The following is a 22,518-nucleotide window of genomic DNA, read 5'->3' on the forward strand; positions in this document are numbered from 1 at the left end:
GGCAGGTGCTGGTCCGGGAGCCGGAAGGGTGAGACCAAGGCCAGGATGAGCCACCGGTGAGGTTTACAAGACAAGAGCAACAGCAAGACTGAGCAGGAAGCCGAGGCACGGAGGACCACCCCCTTACCTCTCACCCCCCGCTCCCCAGCCTTTGCTGTCCCCTAACCAAGAAAGTTGGCCTCCATTTCTGGCTCTGATCTGGCCTGGGCAGGGCTGGGCTGAGGGGCTGCAGGAGAAGCAGAGAGAGATGGAGGCGGTGGCAAAGCCTCCTCCAGCACCAGGACGCTCAGCCATCCCCAGTGTGGCCTGTGCCTCACCCATCCTCCCACCAGCCTCAGCAAGTTCGGAGCTACCCTGGGCCCCTTTGACCGCTGGTGAAGCTGGGTCACAGAACGGTCGGGTAACCTGGCCAAGGTCACAGGGCTCTGGAAATAGTGGGACCTGGAGTTAAACCCAGGGTGTGTGGCTGCAAAATCTGAACTTGGAACAGAAGCTGTCAGAAAAAGAGGCCTGAACCATACCACCGGCTGCCTGCTGGGGCCAGTCCCGCATGTGTGCGCGCAGCACTCCCTCTAGTGGCCGCTCCGCCGCAGTGCAGGACGGACGATGGGCCCGCTAGGCTCTGGGTTCTTTCTTTTTTATTTTTTAGCCCTGGGTTCTGTCTTCTGTCTCTGTCTCTTTGTTTCTGACTCTGTCTTTCTGTCTCTTTCACCCTGTTCACTCCTTGATTCAATAGGGGAAGACCACAACCTCCCCATCAGCTCATCTCCAACCTGGACATACGCCCCTTACCAGCTGCTCCGCAAGACCACTCTCTCTGGTCAGCCACCCTCTCCCATGCCAGCCCCTGTACCTTCTTGTTGCTCCCCTGTCCGTCTCTTTCTCTCGGTCAGAGCACAGTTCTCTGTCTTCAACCGTGTTTCTCAAACTCTGCTTCGTGTTATAAATGTAGCTTAAAAAATCCTGATGCCCAGGCCACACCCAGAGCAAATAGATTTGTCTCATCTCACTGTCCTTAGCTATTTAGGGGACAGACCTCGGCGGGGAGGACGAAGCTGGTCTCAGGCAGCCTACAGCAGGCCTCTCGGCTCCCTGACCGCTGCTCCCAGCTCACACCCTGACAGAATTACCTCACCCTCACCCCCGGGGTCTCTATTTTTGTCCCCCTCTATATCCCTGTTCATCCTCTTCTTTTTCCTTTTTTAAATATATCTTTATTGATTTCAGAGAGGAAGAGAAAGGGAGAGAGAGAGAAACATCAATGATGAGAGAGAATCATTGATCGGCTGCCTCCTGCACGTCCCCTACTGGGGATCGAGCCAGCAACCCGGGCATGTGCCCTTGACTGGAATGGAATCTGGGACCCTTCAGTCCCCAGGCCGACGCTCTATCCACTGAGCCAAACCGGCCAGGGTCCTGTTCCTCCTCTGCATCACTTGCTCTGGTACCCACATGCAATAGCTCTTTGACCTCATGGATGGTCAAAGCCCAATCCACTGCCCCCATCACTTTCTTACTGCTCACCAGCGCCTTCTGCCACTACCGTCCACCTCAAGCCGCTCGGGCTCTGCCCACCATCACCCCAGCTGCTCCCTGGAAACCCCTCCTGCCTGGCAAACCACCCACCACCCTGCTCGCTGCTTACACCGAGCAAGCCAACACCGCTCGGAGCGCCCCCACCAGGCTGTCCCCTCCGATTCACGGTCTGAGGGGCACTCACTGCGCCCACAGCCCTGGATGCCAGCAGCTGCTTTCCCACTCTCTGGCCGTGCTCCTCACTTTAATTTGCCTGTGAATCTCCTAGGGATCCTGGGGAGGCCGAGCTTCTGCTCACCTACCCGGCCCGCAGCTGGTGCCTGTGCTGCGGTTCCTGCACCCCACTCTGCGTGGCGAGGTGTTGGGGCTCCCTTTCCCACCTTCCCTCTCCCCGCACACCGTGGCTCCCCCTGGCTGAGGAAGCCTGGATCAGCTGCAGTCCCATGGCCTCCGGCATCAAAGCACAGACCCACCGAGCTCCTCCTGAGGCCAGCCCCCCCAGCAAATGCAGGGACATCGTTTCTTCAGGACTCCCCTCGCTCCCCACGCACCGCCCTCCTTCTCTCCCAGGACCACACCCACCGCACCGGGGCGCTGGCTGCAGGCTGGGCACCTCCACCGCCGCCTTAGGGGCCCCCCGCCCCCCGCAGAGCAAAGCTTCCAGAGGGAGTTGCCTTCCGCCTCTGCCCTGCCACCTCCCAGATTGTCATCTCCTTTTGTAAATGTGGTTTTAATATTTATTTGAGTGAAACGTGCCCATAGCTTAGGATCGAGAAACACGGGCAGCCCCCACTCCCATTTCCCACTGCTTCAAGACAGTCATTTTAACTCTGAGTAATGTTTGCCTCTGTGTTTCCTACACGGCGTGTTTACATTGCTTCGTTCCAGTTTAGGCTTCACCTATCAATGTCCCCCCCCTTCTTCTTCTTCTTCTTTTTTTTTTAAAAGATATTTTTATTGATTTCAGAGAAGAAGGGAGAGGGAGAGAGAGAGAAACATCAATGACGAGAGAGAATCACTGATTGGCTGCTTCCTGCATGCCAGTTACTGTGGATCAAGCCCACATCCCAGGCATGTGCCCTTGACCAGAACCAAACCCGGGACTCTTCAGTCCGCAGGCTGACCTCTATCCACTGAGCCAAACCGGCTAGCCTCCCCCCCGCCCCTCTCCCCTCACACACACACTTCTTATTTCCCACCCTCCCATTACAGCTGCCTCAGAATATTGGTAAGGCTGGTAGTGCTTACACCTTGTGGAGACATTATTCACAGCCTTACGTGAAATACTATGATTTCTTTTCTTGTCTCCCTTTCCATAATGGACTCTATTTTTAGAGCGTTTTTAGGTTTACAGAACAACTGAGCAGAAAGTGCATCTACAGCCAGTCTCCCGGTTTCCTATGAAGAACATGTTGCCTCAGCGTGACAGATACACTTGTTACAACTGGCAAACCAATACGGAGGCACTGGAATGAACTGAAGCCCATAGGTACACAGGGCTCGCTCTGAGTGTAAAAGTTATGGGTTTTGACAGATGCAAAGTGTCATGGACCTGCCATTACAGGATCATAAAGAATAGTTTCACAGCTCCCAAAATCCCCGGTGCTCCCCCTCTCCCTCCCTTTCTCCCTCCCTTCCTATAAGCCGTTGGCCACCACGGATCTGACTGTCTCTACAGCTTTGGCTTTTTCAGAATTTACGTGTTGGAATCTAGAGCCTTTTCAGATTGGCTTCTTTCACTCAGCAATACCCATGTAAGGTTCTGTCATGTCTTTTTGTGGCTTAACAGCTCATTTCTTTTTTTTGTTTTTGTTCGTTTGTTATAAATACATGTGTTTGGTGAGTGAGGGTGACAGAGGGTGGAGACGCAGGGTACAAGCTGGGATAGGCTCGGGGGCTGAACAACACAGGGTTCAGACAGTCTGGCCAGCAGGGCAGCCGGGCAGCACTCTGGGGCCTGTCACGCTTGGCTGCTGGGGTGCCGGCAGGGGTCCTGTCCAGGGCAACCCGGCCCGAGGCCCTGGGCGGGGTGGTCAGCGGCATCTGGGCTCAGCTCACATCACTGAGGGCCTCGCAGGACGAAGGCCGCCGGGTGCACGTCAGAGTGGCAGTATGTGAGCTGCCTCTGTCCCACCTGCTTCTGCCTGGGCTCCTGCACCCGCACCTGCGCTTGGTGCGTGGGTTTCTGCTGCTCAGCGTGAGGCCGACCTGGCCACGGGGAAGAGCGGCCTGCAGAGGGGCTGCATGTCCGTGATGGGGCCCAGGTGCAGCCACTGCACCCCACCCCCACCCCACCCCCGCCACAGAGGACCCCGTCCTCCTGAGCTGGTGATAGGGCTCCTTGAAGAGGCTCTCGGCTGGGCCCATGGGGTCCGAGGAGTCGGTGATGAGGGGGGAGTCGGTGATGATAACATTGAAGGCGCCTGGTTCTGTTTATGAACTCAAAACCTTCGCCCACGTGGAGGGTCAGCTTTGAGCCGGAGTAGCCAATGGCGTGCCGGGCAGGAACTCCTTAGGGACTTGAGTGACAGCCTCGTCAATCTCGCTCTGGATGCCGGACTCCACAGAGGAATGCTTCACCCCCTCCCGCAGGGCACCCCGGCCGCACCCGCATGCCCAGCACCTTGCGCACTGGGGTGGCTGCAGGGCGGCAGGCTGGCTGTCATCTCCGGGTGGGGGGACTCGCCCCTTTCCGTGCACTGGGTGACCCGGTCCAACACGTGCACGCGGCCTTAGCTCCTACTGCAAAGGCAAGGACATCCTGGTACCGCAAGCGCAGGGACAGGGCCCGGCCACAGGCCGCACATCGGGGAACCAGCCCTCGCAGGTGGCGGCGGGGCCGGAAGAGGTGGGGCCGTGGGGACCCGGCTCCTTGAGGAGCTGGCGGGGGCGTGGCGTGGACTGTAGGCCGCCTGGAGCCACAGCACAACGCGACCAGCTCCGCCTGCCGCCCACGCCGCAACCGCGCTCATTTCTTTTTATTCTATTATATGGATGTACCATAGGTTTTTAAAAAATATATTTTATTGATTTTTTACAGAGAGGAAGGGAGAGGGATAGAGTTAGAAACATCAATCAGCTGCCTCCTGCACACCTCCTACTGGGGATGTACCCGCAACCAAGGTACATGCCCTTGACCGGAATCGAACCTGGGACCCTTCAGTCCGCAGGCTGATGCTCTATCCACTGAGCCAGACCGGTCAGGGCTTTTTTTTTTTTTTTTTTTTTTTTTTTTTTTTTTTTTTTTTTTTTTTTTTTTATCCATTCACCTATTAAAGGACATATTGATTGCCCCCAAGTTTTTGGCAGTTATGAATAAAACTGCTATAAATATCCATGGGCAGGTTTTTGTGTGGACATGTTTTCAGCTCCTTTGGGGTAATACCGAGGAGTGCTGTTTCTGGATCGTATGGACAGACAGGCTCGGCTCTGTGAGACGCTGTCTTCCGCAGCTGACTGTACTGTGTGTCACCCACCAGCTGTGACGGACAGTTCCTGCTGCTCCACAGCCTCGCCAGCATCCTCGCCAGCGTCTGGTGTGCCAGGGGTTTTAGCCACCCTAATGGGTGTGTAGTGGTATCTCATTGTTGTGTTAATTTGCTTTTCTCTAATGACATACGATGTTGAGCATTTTAAAATGCTTGTTCGACATTTGTATATCATCTTTGGTGAAGTGTCTGTTCAGATCTTTTGTCCATTTTTTAACTGGGTTGTTCATTTGCTTATTGTTGAGTTTTAAGAGGTGTTTGTTTGTTTTTTGTATACTTTGGATAACAGTCAATTATCAGGTAAACAGTTTTTTTTTTTTATCAGATCAGATGTTTTTTGTAAATATTTTTCTCCCATTCTATTATGGCCTGTCTTCTCATTCTCTCTCTCTCTCTCTCTCTCTCTCTCTCTCTCTCTCTCTCTGTGTGTGTGTGTGTGTTTTTCCCCCATTGGTTTTTAAAGAGAGTGGAAGGGAGAGGGAGAGACAGAGAGAGACACCAATGTGAGAGAGACACATCAGTTGGTTGCCTCCCTCATGCCCCCCACCAAGGCTGGGCGCCTGCAACCGAGGTACGTGCCCTTGATCAGAATCGAACCCGGGACCCTTCAGTCCCCAGGAAGAGGCTCTATCCACTGAGCCAAACCGGCTGGGGTGTCTTCTCATTCTCTTAAGCATGTCCTTTGCAGAGCAGCAGTTTTAAATTTAAATTTGTTTCCTTTTTCTAAACAAATGTTTTGTTTTCTTGGGTTTAATAACCTTGTAAAGGGGAGGGCTTGTTTTTCCATGTGTTTATGGCTCATTCAACCCACATTCTCTCCAAGTTGTATATAAATCTCTCGAAAGGTCAAATACATTAGGTATTCTATCAATTTCATCTCCTTGAGGAAGTCTTTTCTAGAACCTTCTGACTTATCCCAGTGTGAACTGCCGGCCTCCAGGTCTGGTGCCCAGAACAGGTGCTGCTCTGGGATCCCTTCACCATCACCGTCACTTCTCTCTTGTGTTGGCTCCCCCGCTTCTTGTTTGTTTGTTTTTTCCTTTGTTTTCAGTGGAGCCATTCTCCAGTAGCTTTCTTAAGGAAGAGGTAAAATTTTTGAGCCCACGTAAACCTGAGAAGACCTTTTTCCTACCCTTGATTGATTCATGGGTTAGCCCAGTGTATAATTCTAGGCTGAAATGAATTGTCTTTTATACTTTGTAATACAGCTCCTGGATGTTCTGGTTTCTAAGACTGTGGTTGAGAAGTCTGATGAAATTTTGATTCTTGATCCTTTGTAGAATCTCATGGATGTTCTTCTTGTTCTGACATTCACTGGCGACTGGCCTTGGGGTGGGTCTACTGACAGGTAGCGGGCCCTTTCAGTCTGAAAATTTAGGTTCGTTCTGATAAATGCCTGAAATGCTTTGTTGTCTATTTGCTCTCCGCGGTTTTCTCTGTTCTCCTTCTGGAACTCCTTTGCTGCGGTGTTAGATTCCTGTACTGGTCTCCTAACTTTCTTACTCTTTCTTTCCTACTCCCACAGCGTGGCAGCCATGAAGCCCCACTCGGTTCTCCTTTCAAGATAGAACTTTGTCCCTCAGCTGTGAGGAGTGTGGTTGACCGACAGCTTTTGAGATCCACTACAGCCTGGCAACCAAGACCAAGGTCTTCCCAGGCAGTGCCAGCCAATGACTGAGCACAGTGGGGGCACTAGGGCCTGGCCATTTCTGCCCAATGTGGGGCTCCTCCAATGGACAGTCTTTGCTCTGGAGACCCCACTGGGTTGGCCAAGACTTTGTTGTGTTTTTTTTTAAGACTTTGTTGATCTTCATCAAAGTCAGGCTCTCCCTACCCAAGTCTGTTTCCCTCCTTTGTTTGTTCCACAGGTGTCAGATGGTCTGAAGATTCTCCCTGCCAATCCTGTTTCCTCCTCTTTTATTTTCACAGGCATCGCCCTCCCACCTCAGGACTCCTAGTGTCATCTCAGCATCTGTTTTCTAGAGGATCCAAACTGACACATCTTTAATTTTTTGCTCTACTTTATGGAAAATTTCCTCAACTTTATCCTCTAACTCAGGGTCAGCAAATTTTTTCCTTAAAGGGCTGAATGGTAAATATTTTAGTCCTTGCAGGTCATGTGGTCTCTGTCACAACTATTCAACTCTACCAGTGTGAAAGCAGCCATAGACAGGACATAAACAAATGGGTGTAGAGAACCAAGATGGTGGCATAGGTAAATGCTGGAACTTTCTGCCTCCCACAACCACATCAAAATTACAACTAAAATACAGAACAATCATTATTATCATTATTCAGAACTGCCTAATATCTGGCTGAATGGAAGTCCTACAACTAGAGAAGTAAAGAAAGTACATCGAGACTGGTAGGAAAGGTGGAGCGTGGAAGGGGCTGGGCCTATACCAACATATGGCATGTTTTTCAATCGGGAAGAATATCCCCACTGCAGAGGCCTCCCGTGAGAACCAAGGGGTCCCAGCCCCACTCCATACTCCCCGCCAAGTGTTCCAGATCTGGGAAGGGACGTCCCATAACCTCAGGCTGTAAAAACCAGCAGGGATTGTGGCTGAGCGACACAGAGGCTGCTGGAGAGCCAGGCAGTTCCTTTGAAAAGGGCTGGTACCCAGATTTACTTGGACTCAGTCCCTCTGGGCTCCAATGCTGGGACAGTGGCTCGGGGGTGGGGTGGGACATACGGGGAGGAACTAGATTGTCTGGCATCAGAGCAAGAACTCAGGGGCAGCTTTCTTCCAGACAGGGGTGCTCATGGTTACTATGCTGACACCTTTCACGTTGCAGAGCTGACTGGCAGCCATATCTGAGTCTTCATCAGCATGGTTCACTCTGTTCATTCCACCTTGGTGATTCCCTGAGACCCCAGCCCACCCAATTTGCAGCCCCCCCAAAGTTGTTTGCAGTGGCTTTTCCATATGAATGGCCTGTCCTGGCTCAGGCTTCAGACATTTTTAAAACCTCTCAAACAAGCAGCAGTTGGGATCAGTGTGCTCTATATATATCAGTAAAAATAAGGGGCCCAAGACCCAGCACTAGCACCAACCTGCCTTGCTTCACAGCTTGGCCTGGCCTGGCTACTTCCAAGCCTAATACAAGAGCAGCTATCTACAGATTGCTCTGTAGCTGCTGCCGGGTGATCCCAGGCAATGGCTAACTTTGCACCACCCAGGAGGCTCCAGAGCCAGTGCACCGGTGAACAGCTTCAGACCATACCAGATTACAACTCTACACATCCACAAGCGACACACTAAAGGACAGACTAAGTGAGCACCAAAACCCCACCGAAGCAAGTCCTGTTCCATAGGGGCGTCTCCTGCACAGCAACTCCCCCACTGTAGTCACAGCTGGTCCTCACAGCCAATTGGCCTGGAGGTCAATTCCTCTCAGTTACACCAACAGCAATCAAGACTCAAATACAACAAAACTGTGCACACAGCCCACACGGGGGTGCACCTAGAAGGATATCTCCACTGCAGAGGTCTCCTCAGGTGCCCACCTCAGGAGACAGGAGGGGGATGAGCCACTGGGCCTTATAGGGCACCTATTACACAAGACCACTCTACCAATTCCAGGAGACATACAGCTCTACCTAATGTATAGAAAGAAATACAGGGAAGCAGCCAAAATGTGGAGACAAAGAAACATGTCACAAATGAAAGGAAAGGAAGAAAGAAAACTATTGGATACAGAGCTCAAAACAATGGTTATAGGGCTGCTTAAGGATCTTAATGAGAGCTTCAAGGGACTTAGTGAAACTTTCAAGATCTTAGTAAGAATTTAAAAGACATGAAAAAGGTCCAGTCAGAAATGAAGGATACACTAATTGAAATGAAGAATAATTTACAGGGAATAAACAGTAGAGTAGAGAATGCTGAGAATCAAATTAACGACTTGGAACACAAGGAAGCAAAAAAATACCCAATTAAAAAAACACAAACACAAAAAACACCTAATCAGAAGAGCAAAAAGAATAAAAAAAATATGAAGATAGTGTAAGGAGCCTCTGGGACAACTTCAAGCATACCAACATTCACATTATGGGGGTGCCAGAAGGAGAAGAGAGAGAGCAAGCTTCAAAACTATTTGAAGAAATAATGTCAGAAAACTTCTCCTACCTGGTGAAAGAAAGAGACAAGTCCAGGAAGCACAGGGAGTCCCAAACAAAAGGAACCCAAAGAGGCCCACACCAAGACACATCATAATTAAAATTCCAAAGGTTAAAGTTAAAATTAAAAGCAGCCAGAGAAAAGCAGTTATTACCTATAAGGGAGTGCCCATAGGACTGTCAGCTGATTTCTCAACAGAAGCTTTGCAGGTCAGAGGGAGTGGCAAGAAATATTCAAAGTGATGAATAGTAAGGACATACAATCAAGATTACTCTATCCAGCAAAGCTATCATTTAGAATAGAAGGTCAGATAAACAGCTTCACAGACAAGAAAAAGCTAAAGGAGTTAATCACCACCAAACCAGTATTACATGAAATGTTGAAGGGTATTCTTTAAGAAGAGGGATGAAGAAGAAGAAGAAGAAGAAGAAGAAGAAGAAGAAGAAGAAGAAGAAGAAGAAGAAGAAGAAGAAGAAGAAGAAGAAATATATGAACAATGAAATGGCAATAAATACATATCTATCAACAATTGAATCTAAAAATCAAAACAATTGAGCAAGGAATCTAATAACAAAATAAACTGATGAATAAAATAGAACCAGAGGCATGGAAACATGGAACAGACTGACGAATCTCAGAGATGGGGTGGGACAGGAAGAGATTAACCAAAGATCTTATATGCATACTAGAGGCCCGGTGCACGAAATTCGTGCACGGGGGTGGGGTAAAGGTTGTGGGTGTCCCTCAGCCCAGCCTGCACCCTCTCCAATATGGGACACCTCGAGGGATGTCCGACTGCCCTACCAGGATCGGGCCTAAACGGGCAGTCGGACATCCCTCTCACAATCCAGGACTGCTGGCTCCCAACTGCTCGCCTGCCTGCTTTCCTGATTGCCCCTAACCACTCCCTTGATAGTCTGATTGATGCCTAACTGCTCCCCTGCCAGCCTGATTGCCCCAAACTGCCCTCCCGTACAGGCCTGGTCACCCCTAACTGCCCTCCTCTGCAGGCCTGGCCCTGCCCCAACTGCCCTCCCCTGAAAGCCTGGTCCCCCCCAACTTCCCTTCCCTGTAGGCCTAGTCGCCCCCAACTTCCCTCCTCTGCCAGCCTGGTCACCCCTAACTGTCTTCCCTTGCAGGCCTGGTCCCTCCCAACTGCCCTCCCCTGCTGGCCTGATCGCCCACAACTGCCCTCCCTTGCAGACCTGGTCCCTCCCAACTGCCCTTGCCTGCTGGCCATCTTGTGGTGGCCATCTTGTGTCCACATGGGGGCAGGATCTTTGACCACATGGGGGTAGCCTTCTTGTGAGTTGGAGTGATGGTCAATTTACGTATTACTCTTTTATTAGATAGGATAGAGGCCTGGTGCACGGGTGGGGGCCAGCTGGTTTGCCCTGAAGGGTGTCCTGGATCAGGGTGGGGGTTCCCTTGGGGCATGGGGCGGCCTGGGCGAGGGGCCTGTGCTGGTTTGCAGGCCGGCCACACCCTCGGCAACCCAAGCTGAGGCCCTGGGATCTGGGATTTATTTATCTTCTATAATTGAAACTTTGTAGCCTTGAGTGGAGGCCTAGGCCGGCCAGGGTGTGGGGAAAGCTTGGCTTCCTCCACCGCCGGGGGCAACTCAAGCCTCCTGCTCTCTCCAGCTCCGTGGCTGCCGCCATTTTTGTTGGGATTTATTTATCTTCTATAATTGAAACTTTGTAGCCTTGAGTGGATGCCTGCGCCCGCCAGGGTGTGTGGAAAGCTTGGCTTCCTCCATTGCTGGGGAAACCCAAGCCTCCTGCTCGCTCCGTGGTGGCAGCCATCTTGGTTGGGTTAATTTGCATACTCACTCCTGATTGGCTGGTGGGTGTAGCAGAGTGATGGTTAATTTGCATATTACTCTTTTATTAGATAGGCTATGCATTACCTACGGACACAGACAATCGGGTGGTGAAGGCCTGGGGAAGGGTAGGAACCAGGTAGAGGGGGCAATGGAGGGATAAAAAGGAGACATTGTAATATTCTCAACAATAAAGATTAAAAAAACCCACACCAAATGGGTGTAGCTGTGTTCCAATAAAACTATTTAAAAAGCCGGTGGAGCTGGATTTGGCCTGCAGGCTGTAGTTTGCTGACTTATTTTATTTTATTATTTTAAAGAATAGTTTATTGATTTTTAGAGAGAGGAAGGGAATGGGAGAGAGAGGGAGAGAGAGAAACATCAATGGGCCCACAACCGGGGCATTCTGCCTGCCACAGTATGAATCAGAAACATGTTATAATTTGCTATATACAGGGAATCCGGCAACCTCCTGGTGCAGGGGACGATGCCTAACCAGTCAGGGCTGCTGGCCCCTTTTAAGTAAGTTTGCATTTCTGCTAGGACAGTGATGGCGAACCTATGACACGCGTGTCAGCACTGACACGCGTAGCCATTTCTGATGACATGTGGCTGCTGAGGCAGCCGCATGCCGAGGATGAAACATTTGCTGCTCCTGAGGATGAAACATTTGCGAAATAATGTTTTTTCCTCAAAGTGACACACTACCCGAGTTATGCTCAGTTTTTTGGTGAAGTTTGATACACCAAGCTCAAAAGGTTGCCCATCACTGTGCTAGGATATTATCTAAGTCTAAGAACTTTTTTGTTTTATTTTGTTCATTCTCAGAGTGTTGTTTTCCCCCAAACAGCATCTAATTTTTATTTCACATGTGCCGTATATTTTCCTAAGTCTGAATATAGTAATAATAGTTTTGTTTTTAAGTTCCCCCCCTGCATATTGTTTCCTCAAAATTCAGTTTGTTTTTGTTATATTAGAGGTTTTTCTCAAATATGGATGACCCCTGGTTATCTGCTCATGTCTAAGAGATTGAATAGCATAGCGGTTGCCTCTGTGGTGGGGGAGGTGTTGACTGGGGCATGCCGAAACTCTCTGGGGAGATGGAAATGTGCCATGTCTTGAGTGAGGTATGGGTTGCGCAGGTGTATACAATTGTCAGGAGCCATTATACTGACCACTTAAGACCTTTGCATTTTCCTATAATTGATTAAAGAATATAAAAAACGGTTTATGAAAGCAAGCTGCTGAGTAGCCCTATGCGGGGGGTGGGAGGGCTGGTTGACTCAGGGCCTCCATACAGAGTTGGGGTTGGGCTGTCTCGTTGGGAAATCTCTGATGCCAACCTATTTAGGCATTCTTTTCTTGGTGAGTTGGACTCTGAAAGAGAACTAATACAAACAGGAAAAAAAACCAAACAATTTGGAGAAAACAGTAAGCAGGGAAAAGAAAACGAAAACAAACAGGAACTGAAAGAACAGTAACAAAATGCTTGTTGTTACTATAGTCAGAGAGTGAAGGGGATAAATTCTGGAGTGTCCTGTCTGGAGAGTTTGGCCCTGACGTCACTGTCCGGGAGCCCGAGGGAGGGGCCCCAGGTGATGGGAGGGAGGCGGGGCTTCCCGCATTCAGGAAGGAGCAGTCAAAGGAGCCGCTGGCGGGTCACAGGGCTGCCCCTCCCAGTTGTCCTGCTGTGTCCGGGGTTCAGGGACCCCGTTTTATCCTCTCGGGACCATGAACCTGCTGTCTTTGTTGGGGCGGGGGCGGGCAGCTGCCCAGCTGTGCGGGGTGGAGAAGGAAATCGGGGGATTAGAGCCCTTTGTAGACCAATCCTCTTGTTTTTATCCCAGCTTTGCTCCCACTTCCAGGGCTACTTAGTTCATGAACACGGGCACCTGTGGGGGTTTTGTGGGGAAACCCTGGATGCCCCTTCGCTTTCCTCACTCCTGGCTTAGGGTCCACCTCAGGGGCAATGTCCTCAGGCTGCTAAGGCGCGGGCCACCTTCATCCGCCTTCCAGATTCAAACGTTTGTTGCCGTTGTCCCTTTTCACTTTATTCTTTCTGATTCATACTGTGGTAGGCGGAATGGTGGCCCCCAAAGGTCCGTGTTCTAATGCCCAGAACCTGTATGTTATATTATATGCCGGGAAGGGCTTTGCAGATGTGATTAAGGTCCAGGATTGGTCAGGTGAGCCCCGTCTCATCAAAGGGACCCGGCAGGGGCGTGCCTTTCCCAGCTGTGGTCAGAGAGAAAGATGTGAGGGGAGGCGGAGGGCCGGAGAGACGCCCTCTGCTGGACGGAGGGCGCCATGAGCCGGGAGTGCAGGCAGAAATTCCTCCAGAAAGAGCTTCCTACCGTAGCCCCGCCAACATCCTGGTTTTAGCCCAATGAGACCTGTGTTGAACTTCTGACATGTGGTCTTTAAGGTGATACATTTGTTTGATTTTAAGTAACTAAATTTGTGACAATTCGCTATGGCAGCAACAAAAGACTAATATAGCCAAAACCGGTTTGGCTCAGTGGATAGAGCGTCGGCCTGTGGACTGAGGGGTCCCAGGTTCGATTCCGGTCAGGGGCACATACCTTGGTTGCGGGCACATCCCCAGTGGGGGGTGTGCAGGAGGCAGCTTATCAGTGATTCTCTCTCATGATGTTTCTAGCTCTCTATCCCTCTCTCTTCCTTTCTGTAGAAAATCAATAAAATATATTAAAAAAAAAACCACAAAAAACACAAAAGACTAATATATAGTTGCTCCCCCTTTTCCATGGGGGGTACGGTCCAAGACTCCCAGGGGCTGAAACCACAGACCATACTGAACCCTATGTATGCTGTGTTTTTACCTATACGTACAGGGTGGGGCAAAAGTGGGTTTACAGTTGTTCGTATGGAAAATAACACAATAATTAACAAATCACAATACAAGAATAAACTCTGGCCCTGGCCACTGTGGTTTGTGCACTCACAACTGTAAACCCACTTTTGCCCCACCTATAAAGTTTAATTTATGTTAGGCATATTAAGAGATTAACAACAATCCTATATAATAAAAGGCTAATATGCTAAGTGACCAAACACCAGAACAACCGGTCACTATGATGCGCACTGACCACCAGGGGGCAGATGCTCAATGCTGGAGCTGCCCCCTGGTGGTCAGTGCACTCCCACAGGGGGAGTGCCGCTCAGCCAGAAGCCGGGCTCATGGCTGGTGAGTGCAGTGGCGAGTGCAGTGGTGGTGGCGGGAGCCTCTCCTGCCTCCTCAGCAGCGCTAAGAATGTCCGACTGACGGCTTAGGCCCTCTCCACAGGGAGCGGGCCTAAGCCGTCAGTCGGACATCCTCTGAGGGCTCCTGGACTGCGAGAGGGCACAGGCTGAGGGACCCCCCGAGTGCACGAATTTCGTGCACCGGGCCTCTAGTAACTAATAATAAAATAGAACAACTGTAACAATGAAAGTTATGTGAATGTCGTCTTTCTTTCTCTCCAGTAATTTTTATATTTTTCCGTCCACACCGATTCCTGACTGTGTGACCGTCCCTTACTTGCAGGAAATGGTCGCGTGTCCCTCGTGTCAGGGGAGTCCTTGCTGGAACCTTCGCAAAGGCGCATTGCCTTCTGGGGCAACAGGCTGCCATCAGTCAGAGCACCTTTTCCGTGCGTGTCTTCCCCCCACAGGGGTGATGCCTTTTCCTTCCCACCTAGGCATTTACCTCGCACTGCGGCTGCAACTTTTGCAGTTTGAGGTGCGACAGCAAAACTAGCATGAATGTCGCCGTTTCACAAATAGAAAACTTGTTGTTACTGTGGGTCTTAGGGCCTCAGCATACGATTTTTTTCTTTCCTTATTAAGTCGAGAACTTTCACCTTTTCACTTAAAGGAAGTACTTGATGGTTTCTCTGTGGCAGATCTGAATGGCCAGCATCACTACTCCTGCGCTTTGGGCCGCGATGAAGTAAAATAAGGGCGACTTGAACACAAGCACGGCGATGGGCGATGGAGCCTGATGGCGTTAGATTTCGTCACGCTACTCAGAATGGAGCGTAATTTAAAACTTACGAATTGTTTTTTCCTGGAATTTTCTTTTATTTATTTACTTTAAATTTTTATTTATTTGTTATTTTTTAAAATTGATTTGAGAGAGAGAGAGAAACATTGTTGTAAAGAAACATTGATCGGTTGCCTCTCCCATGGGCCCCTAATCAGGATTGAACTCAAAACCTGGGTATGTGCTCTGACCGGGAATCGAACCCACCACCTTTGGTTCAAGGGATGACACTCAACCAGCTGAGCCTCACTGGGCAGGGCTGCAATTTTTCTTTTCATACTTTCCGACCGCAGTTGACCTCAGGTAACTCCATGGTCAGAAAGTGGAACCGTGGACAGGGGGCTCCTGCACGGACCTGAAATTACGCACTCGCTTCCTTTTGATGGGGATCCAGGACACAGAGAACTGAAATGTGCATTTCAATCCGCCATCTTCAACCAGAGTCTCCGCTCAGCCCTGCCTTTGTCTACACCCCCCAGGAAACGGTCTTATCCAAGGCAACTTTGACTTCTCCTCAGCCGCTAAACCCAGCCTGCTTTCCTGTCTGCTCAGCACCTTTGAAGTCAGTTGTCCATCCCTCTCTCCTCCTAGGACACCTTCTCCTGGCTTCCATGACCGCCCACACCCCTGGCTTTCCTCCCACGTTGCCAGCTGCTCCTTCTCTTCCACCCTCGTTGGCTTCTCCTTCCTGTGACCTCTAAATCGCGGAGCTCCTCAGGGCTGGACCCTGGGCCTCTCCCTCCCCTCTCTCTTAGTGTAACATCATGGCTTCCAACGCCACCTTTGTGTTGTCGCAGGTAGTCTATCACCAGCCAAGACACCCCCCTTGAAGTTCCAGACTCTCGCTGTCAAGTCCTCACTTGCCATCTCCTCTCGGACCTCTCACGTGCTTCTCAAGTTGGAAGCTTCTGAAGCAGGATTCCTGAGTTTCTCACCAAGCCCCTTCCCTCCCCTGAGCCTCTCATCATCCAACCCAGAAGCCCCAGGCTTGTTCTCCATCCCCTTCTTCCGTAAACCATCAGCAAGTTCTGCCTCCTAAATATATCTAGAAGGCACCTACTTCCTCCAAGGGCCGCCACTGGCCACCGCCACGCCCCCTCCACCATCACCATGACCTCCGCGCTGATTTCTTGTGCTCACTCTGGCCCAGCTGCCATGGAGTCTCCCCAGAGCCGCTGAGTGACTGTTTAAAATGTCCATCAGGTTGTATATCGCTTCCTGTGCTTAATTAAAACAACTCGTGGGTGACGCTTTTGCTGACAGATGGGACTCGAAAGGCTTCCCAGTCCCATCTAGAGAAAAATCTATTTCATCGTGGTCCACAAAGCCTATGGGATCTCCCCCTTCCTGACTCTCCCCATCATCTGTGTCCTTCTCCCCATCATTCACTCTACCCTGGCCACGCTGCCTTGATATTCCCTCACACTCACCAAACTCTAGCCTGCCTCTGGGCCTTTGCACTCTCTGTGCCTGCTGGATGCTCCTACCTCCATTCTGCCCAGCTGCTTCTCATTCTTTTTTAAAATATATTTTTATTGATTTCAGAGAGGAAGGGAGAGGGAGAGTTAGAAACATCAATGATGAGAGAGAATCATTGATTGGCTGCCTCCTGCAGGCCCCCTATTGGGGATCCAGCCTGAAACCTGGGCATGTGCCCTTGACTGGAATCGAACCCGGGACCCTTCAGTCCGCAGGCCAAGGCTCTATCCATTGAGCCAAACCGGCCAGGGCCCTTCTCATTCTTTAGGTAGGAATAGCAATGTCCCCACCATCCTTCTGGTTATGTTTCTAACAGTGGGTTTTGAATACTGGTGATCATATCCATTTATTTGCTTGCTTGTGTTTTGTTTGACTCCCCCTCTAATATAAGCCCCATGAGAGCAGGGACGGCATTTTCACTGCCCAGTTTCTAGTAGCTCACAGAGAGTGCTCAGTGAGATTTGTGGAATGCGTGAATGAATGAACACACTGGACACCTGTTACATACCGGGTGCTTTCACGCATACCAAATGTTTTTTGTGGTGTTTCACACAAGAGCCCTGTGGAATTGTCACCACTGGACTCTATTTCCCAGTTTTGCTTGCAATTAGCTGTTCTGGCTGATGAGTGTGGGCGGAAGTGAAGGTGGCCACTTCCAACGTTGGCTCATAAGGATTTCACACGTGATCCCTGTTCTCTTTCTCGTTCGTCTTCCAGTGGCTGCAGAGGGTGGTGACAGAGTCACCAGGTGGGCGGGGCCTGAGTCCCCAAAAGACTGAGGGGGTAGAGTCTCCCCTCACCCCCCCTAGACTTTGCATAAGCAGGATATAGGCTCTGCTGAGTCAAGCCATTGTGATGTCCAGGCTTATTTGTTACAACCTTAATGACTACATCCAAGCACCTATGTAGGTGGCGGGTGAGCAACACTGTGGGTGACGCTTTTGCTGACAGGTTTTCATCAAAGGCAGGTGCGTTCTCTGTGGGCGGCTCCTCACAGCACCCAGGAGCCCAGGGCGCGGTGCTCACTCTCCATCACAGCGCACGCATGGCATGCCATGTCCCAGCGTGCCTTGTCCTCACCAGGCCCTCCAGGGAAGTGCCTGCCATGTTCATCCCTGTGGCCTCAGCAGCCAGTCCCAGGAGGTCTCAGGGGAAGTTTGTTGAATCCACAAATGACTGAACTGGTCACCTACACCCCTCATTGCCTCTCTGTCCCTACAAGTGCCTGAGAAAGCTCAACTGTCTAACTTTACAGAGGCCCCACGAGAAGACATGATTTCCCCAGCGTCACAGGGAAGAGGATGCAGTGGAATCAGCATGCCCCACGGCTGCTAACATGGCCGCCCTACTGGGAGGGAATCCTGGCGCTGGAAGAAGCGGGGTCGGGGGGCAGGCTTAAGCCCCCAAGGTGACCCACCGACCCCTCTGCCCACTGGCCCTCCTCCGGGCGGACAGAGCACTCCGGGGCCCCCTCCCCCCACCCCAGCAGCACGCCAGGCTCCTGCAGCCTCCGTGTTCACATCACTCAGTATTTTTAGCTTCACCACCTGGCACCTGTGGTCACTGCCTCTGCCCAGCCTGGCGGTGTCCTCTCCCCAGGACTTAAAGGGCTAGCATCTACCAGCAGGATGGTAGACTGCAAACATAGGCCACCATACTGCCAGCGCAGGAGGCAGAGGGGCCGCCCCCTAGAAGGGGATCCCCAGAGTTGGAGGTGGGAGATTGGGGGGAGGGGAGGAGGGAAGAGGGCAGGAACTCATGGCTGCCTGACCCTAAGGCCTGTGTCTCTCATTCCCGGGTTTCCCAAATGCTGCTTTGCTCAAGCTGCTCACCTGGGGGACTGATTAAAATTACACACCCGTCTCCTCTAAGACCTGAGGCTGCAAAGTCGCCAGGAGAGTGTGTATTTTTTAACAATCAACTCAAATGATTCTGATGTCCTGTCTCCCCATGTCATATTCATTCATTCAATCTTTCATTCATTCATTCATTCATTCATTCATTCATTCAACAAGCATTTTGAACTCCTACAATAAATATAGCGATTCTTTAGGGGTTCGTTGCTTTGGAGTTCAGGACGCACCTCCACATCTACGATCTGGCGTTCTGAGTCTCCTGACTTGGTCTGGACTATAAGACAGGCCAGCAGGGCTCCTGGGGTGGCCAGCCTTCCCTGGCCCTGAGCACAGGGCACCCACGCCTACCCAGGCGCCCGGCGCTCTGTCACACCCATCTGCTTGCTTGTCCGTCTCTCCCAGCAGGCTGAGGCCCTGAGGGCTGGGCTCCAACCCCCGGCCTCTGTGGGCGCTCAGTCACTGATGCCCATGGCACAGGCATCCCCTCACTTCACAGATGGGGAGACCAAGGCCCACAGAGGGAAACTCACAGACCGGGGTCTAACTGAGAGGTTCCGGGAGGAAGCGGCCCAGGCAGCAGGCGCCACCCCCCCCCCCGCCCTCCTGCAAAGGGCTGGAGGGCCACCTGGGTTGGCCCCGAACCTGCCCTTCTCCCCACCCAGGGCAGTGCTGACTTAGGCGGTGACGGAGGTGTGGGCGGGCTGGGTCACAGCAGAGGTGACCTTTGTCATCCCTTTAGATTTGCTGTCCATCCTGGGAGCCTGAGGTCACAGGTTGGGTAATGCATTTGGCCGGAGCCTGGGTTTCCCTGCAGATGGGGGTGGGGGGAGCTGGCAATAGGGACCATGGCCCCTAGGGCATGAACCCCGACCTCGGCACAGTGCACAAACACTCTTCCTCATGGCTACATAGAAGTCACACGTGCTCCCAAAAACATGTACGTACACTCACAAGCACACACTCACCCCCAAATACCCAGTCACACAAACCTTCACTCCCCCCCTCCCACACACACACATGCATATACCCACACAGATATTTCCACTCATTAATTAATTTAACAAAGGCTCAACCCACCCTGGCCGGTTTGGCTCAGTGGATAGAGCATCAGCCTGTGGGTTGAAGGGTCCCAGGTTCGATTCCAGTCAAGGGCACATGCTGGGGTTGTGGGCTCCATCCCCAGTGGGGGGCGTGCAGGAGGCAGCCAATCAATGAGTCTCTCTCATCATTGATGTTTCAATCTCTCTCTCCTTCTCCCTTCCTCTCTGAAATCAATAAAAACATATTAAAAAAAAGATTCAGCCCCATTAGGTGTCAGTTCAGTGCAGGGAGTAAAGGTGACTCTGAGCTCCGGGTGGAGCTGGGGTTCCTGCAGGACCTCCCAGCGGAGGAGGCATTGCAGTGGGCCGGGCTGGGCCGGGAAGGGAAGTCTGGGCAGAGTTTCACTGCGGTGAACGCAGGGAGCAGAGCGAGATGAGGTGGGTGGGTCAGCTAGATCCCACAGGCTCTGAGTGCCCGACTGAGTGTCCATTTCACCCTGTGGGAGCCGGGAGCCAGGGAGGGCTCTGAGCAGGAGGGCCGTGACCACATGGGAGAGGACAGAAGGGTCCCCGTGGATCCAGGACAGGGGAGACAGAGGAGAGACAGGTGGGAGATCTGAGAGTCTGGTGCAGGGAGGTGGCGACGGATGGTGAGCAGTGAACCAAGAAACTCAGGAGCAGGCCTGCCAGGCCCCAGGGGCCCCCAAGTCGGGGCCCTGTGCACTAGCCCTGCCCACCCACTGCCCACGGGGGCACTGACCTCTGCAGTGGGACCTCTTCCAGCAGCTCCTCCTCCTCCTCCCTGTGGAAGCAGATGAAGCAGAAGGCGGGCACATCCTCCGGCCCGCAGCCCAGAGGCCAGGGGGCAGGCAGCTCCAGGACAGGGCAGGGGTGGCTGGTGGCCGGCTCGGCAGCATCCTCCGCGGTCTGGGCAGGGGTCCCTGAGCCAGAGTGCTCCAGGGTCAGCAGCCTGCTGGCCTCGGGGCCCCGCGCCCGCCCTCCTGCCACCTGTGCCTTTGCACTCAGGTTGCCCGTCGCCTTGGTGGGTGGAGGAGCCCGTGGCTCTGTCCGACCGGGACTCTGTCCTGACCCACGGGCCTTCCAGGCGCGGTGCTGGGCCTTGGCGGCGGCGTCTGGGCGCCCGCACTCCGGGTGGCTCACTGCGGGACGAAGGTCCAGCAGGGCCCCGCGCTGCCCCTCAGCCGCCCACTCTGCTGCTGCCTGTCAGAGGCGAGACTGGGGGGAGAGGCTCAGGTGTCCTGACCGTCTGTTCGTCTGTCTGTCCAGGCGTCTGCTCCTCCCTGTCCAGCCAGCGCGGCAGGAGAGTGGTTTCCCTAGGAAAGTTTGTTCTCCTGAAGTGGGTGGCGCGGGTGGCCTCCAGGAGGGAGGGTCAGGGCCTGAAGCGGAAGGTGGGTGAGGGCCGGGTGAGGCTGGCTCAGTGCCCACACTGTCCCCAAGCAGAGTTCTGGGCCCTGGGGTCCCAGCCGGGCTCTGCCTCTGCCTAGACTGGAGCTCTCTCCCTCCGTCCCTGCTCCCTGCTCCCTCGGACTGGGAGCCGCTCTGGCAGACCGCTAGGCTGTGGGTATTAATAGCTCCACATTCTTGCTGAGAAGCGGGGAGGTTAACTCCTTCCCTGCCAGAGCTGTTGGGGGGTGGCGAGCTGGGAGAGCAGGTGGCCACACCACGGGAGCAGAGAGAAGGGCGTGGCCTCCGTTCCCCCCCCCCCCCCCCGACTGAACCTGGCCTGCCTCTCCAAGGACCCCCCAAAGCCACCTCCAGCATCTGTGCCTCGGCCAGAGTGCCCTGGCCACTTGAACCCTCCACCCATACTTTGGGGAGCCGGGTGAGGCTGGTGGCTCAGGGCAGCACCTCTGGGATGGGCAGGGCTCTGAGCTCCTGAGAGCATCCCGGACTCCTCCACCCACACATCTTCCCCTCAGCTCCCTGGGTTCCCCCTCCCCGCCCCTCCCTTCCCTTAAGAGTCAGCATCACTGGCTCTGGGTCCAGTTACGTGGCTGGCTTCCCACGAGACCTGCCCTGATGTACTGCACACAGCTCCCGTGGGACCCGAGATGCACTACACACAGCCATCTGTTCTCCTGAGGAGCGTGAGGAGGGTGGGTGTGGGGGAATCCCAGTAGAATTTGTTTGCTTGAAAATGTTTATTGAGCACCTGCTATGTGCCAGGCACCCAGCAGTGAAGAGGGCAGACACCATTCCTGCCTTAGTGGGCTGGGTTCGTGGGGGGAGGCCAACGGGGCTGCAGGCATCTACATGGGGCCCTGTGTGAATTAGGAAGCAGTGCTCCCTCCGGGCAGGTGCAGCCTCCCACTCCCCACCCCCAGCCCCAACCAGCTTGTAGTGTGGATTGCAGGCTGGGTTTCAGTCCCACTCACCTCCTCTGCAATGTACAACACGCACAGCCAGGGGGGTGGGAGGTATTCACGCCCCAGTTGGCCCTCCCGGGCTCTGAGGAGGAAGGATGGGTGGGAGGAGGATGGAAGTGGGAGCGTGGGCCCGCAGAGGGGTGAGGAGGTGGGTGGGGTCAGCTGAGTTGTGTAGGATGAGCACAGGGACCCAGGCAGATGGTGCGTGGGGGCTGGTCCCCAAGCCCTGCACCTTTAGAATTGTGACAGTGTGAGGAGGAGGGTGCCTTTCTAATTGGCCCACCCAGCGGGGTTCCTTATTTGAATTAGTCTCTCCAAAGGGGGTGACTTTTTCTGACTTGCACTGAGGAGTCCCCTAGGCTGGGCTGGAGTGATGACACGGGGCACTGGGGTCCAGGGGGGGCTCTGCTACAGACCTGCGTGCTTTGGGCCAGATCTAGAGACGCGGAGGCCAGCGAATCCAACCCCTATGAGCCCAGGAAGGGCAGACCCTCCGAGGCCACGCGGGGACACGCAGCCGAGCTGAGCAGAGCAGAGCTGAGCGGTGCTCCCCACTCCTGTCCGTGCTCTGTCTCCATGCTCCGGGCAGCCAGGGTCACGTGCCTCAGACCTGGTGCTTCTCTGGGGAAGAGAACAGGGGGTGAGAAGAGGAGTGGACATTAGGGGACCAGGGGGAGGGAGGGCAGGCCAGGTTGGGGCTCCCTGAGGTGGGAGGAGAGGGGTCAGGCTGCCCCAGGCCTCCAGTCA

At 53.0% G+C, this 22,518-nt stretch overlaps 1 protein-coding gene across 1 annotated transcript in view; it reads right to left on the minus strand.

Annotated features, from left to right (window-relative positions):
* The window catches only part of SBK1 (SH3 domain binding kinase 1), a 53,653-nt gene extending 33,411 nt beyond the window's left edge, over positions 1-20,242 (minus strand). Inside the window, exon 1 of the mRNA XM_079800466.1 lies at positions 20,145-20,242. The gene's annotated coding sequence lies outside the window, so the exon portion shown is untranslated. The remainder of the gene's footprint in view (positions 1-20,144) is intronic.
* Between the last annotated feature and the right edge of the window lie 2,276 nt (positions 20,243-22,518).

This window comes from Cnephaeus nilssonii (assembly GCF_951640355.1).
Source record: "Cnephaeus nilssonii genome assembly, chromosome: 2".
NCBI lineage: Eukaryota > Metazoa > Chordata > Mammalia > Chiroptera > Vespertilionidae > Cnephaeus > Cnephaeus nilssonii.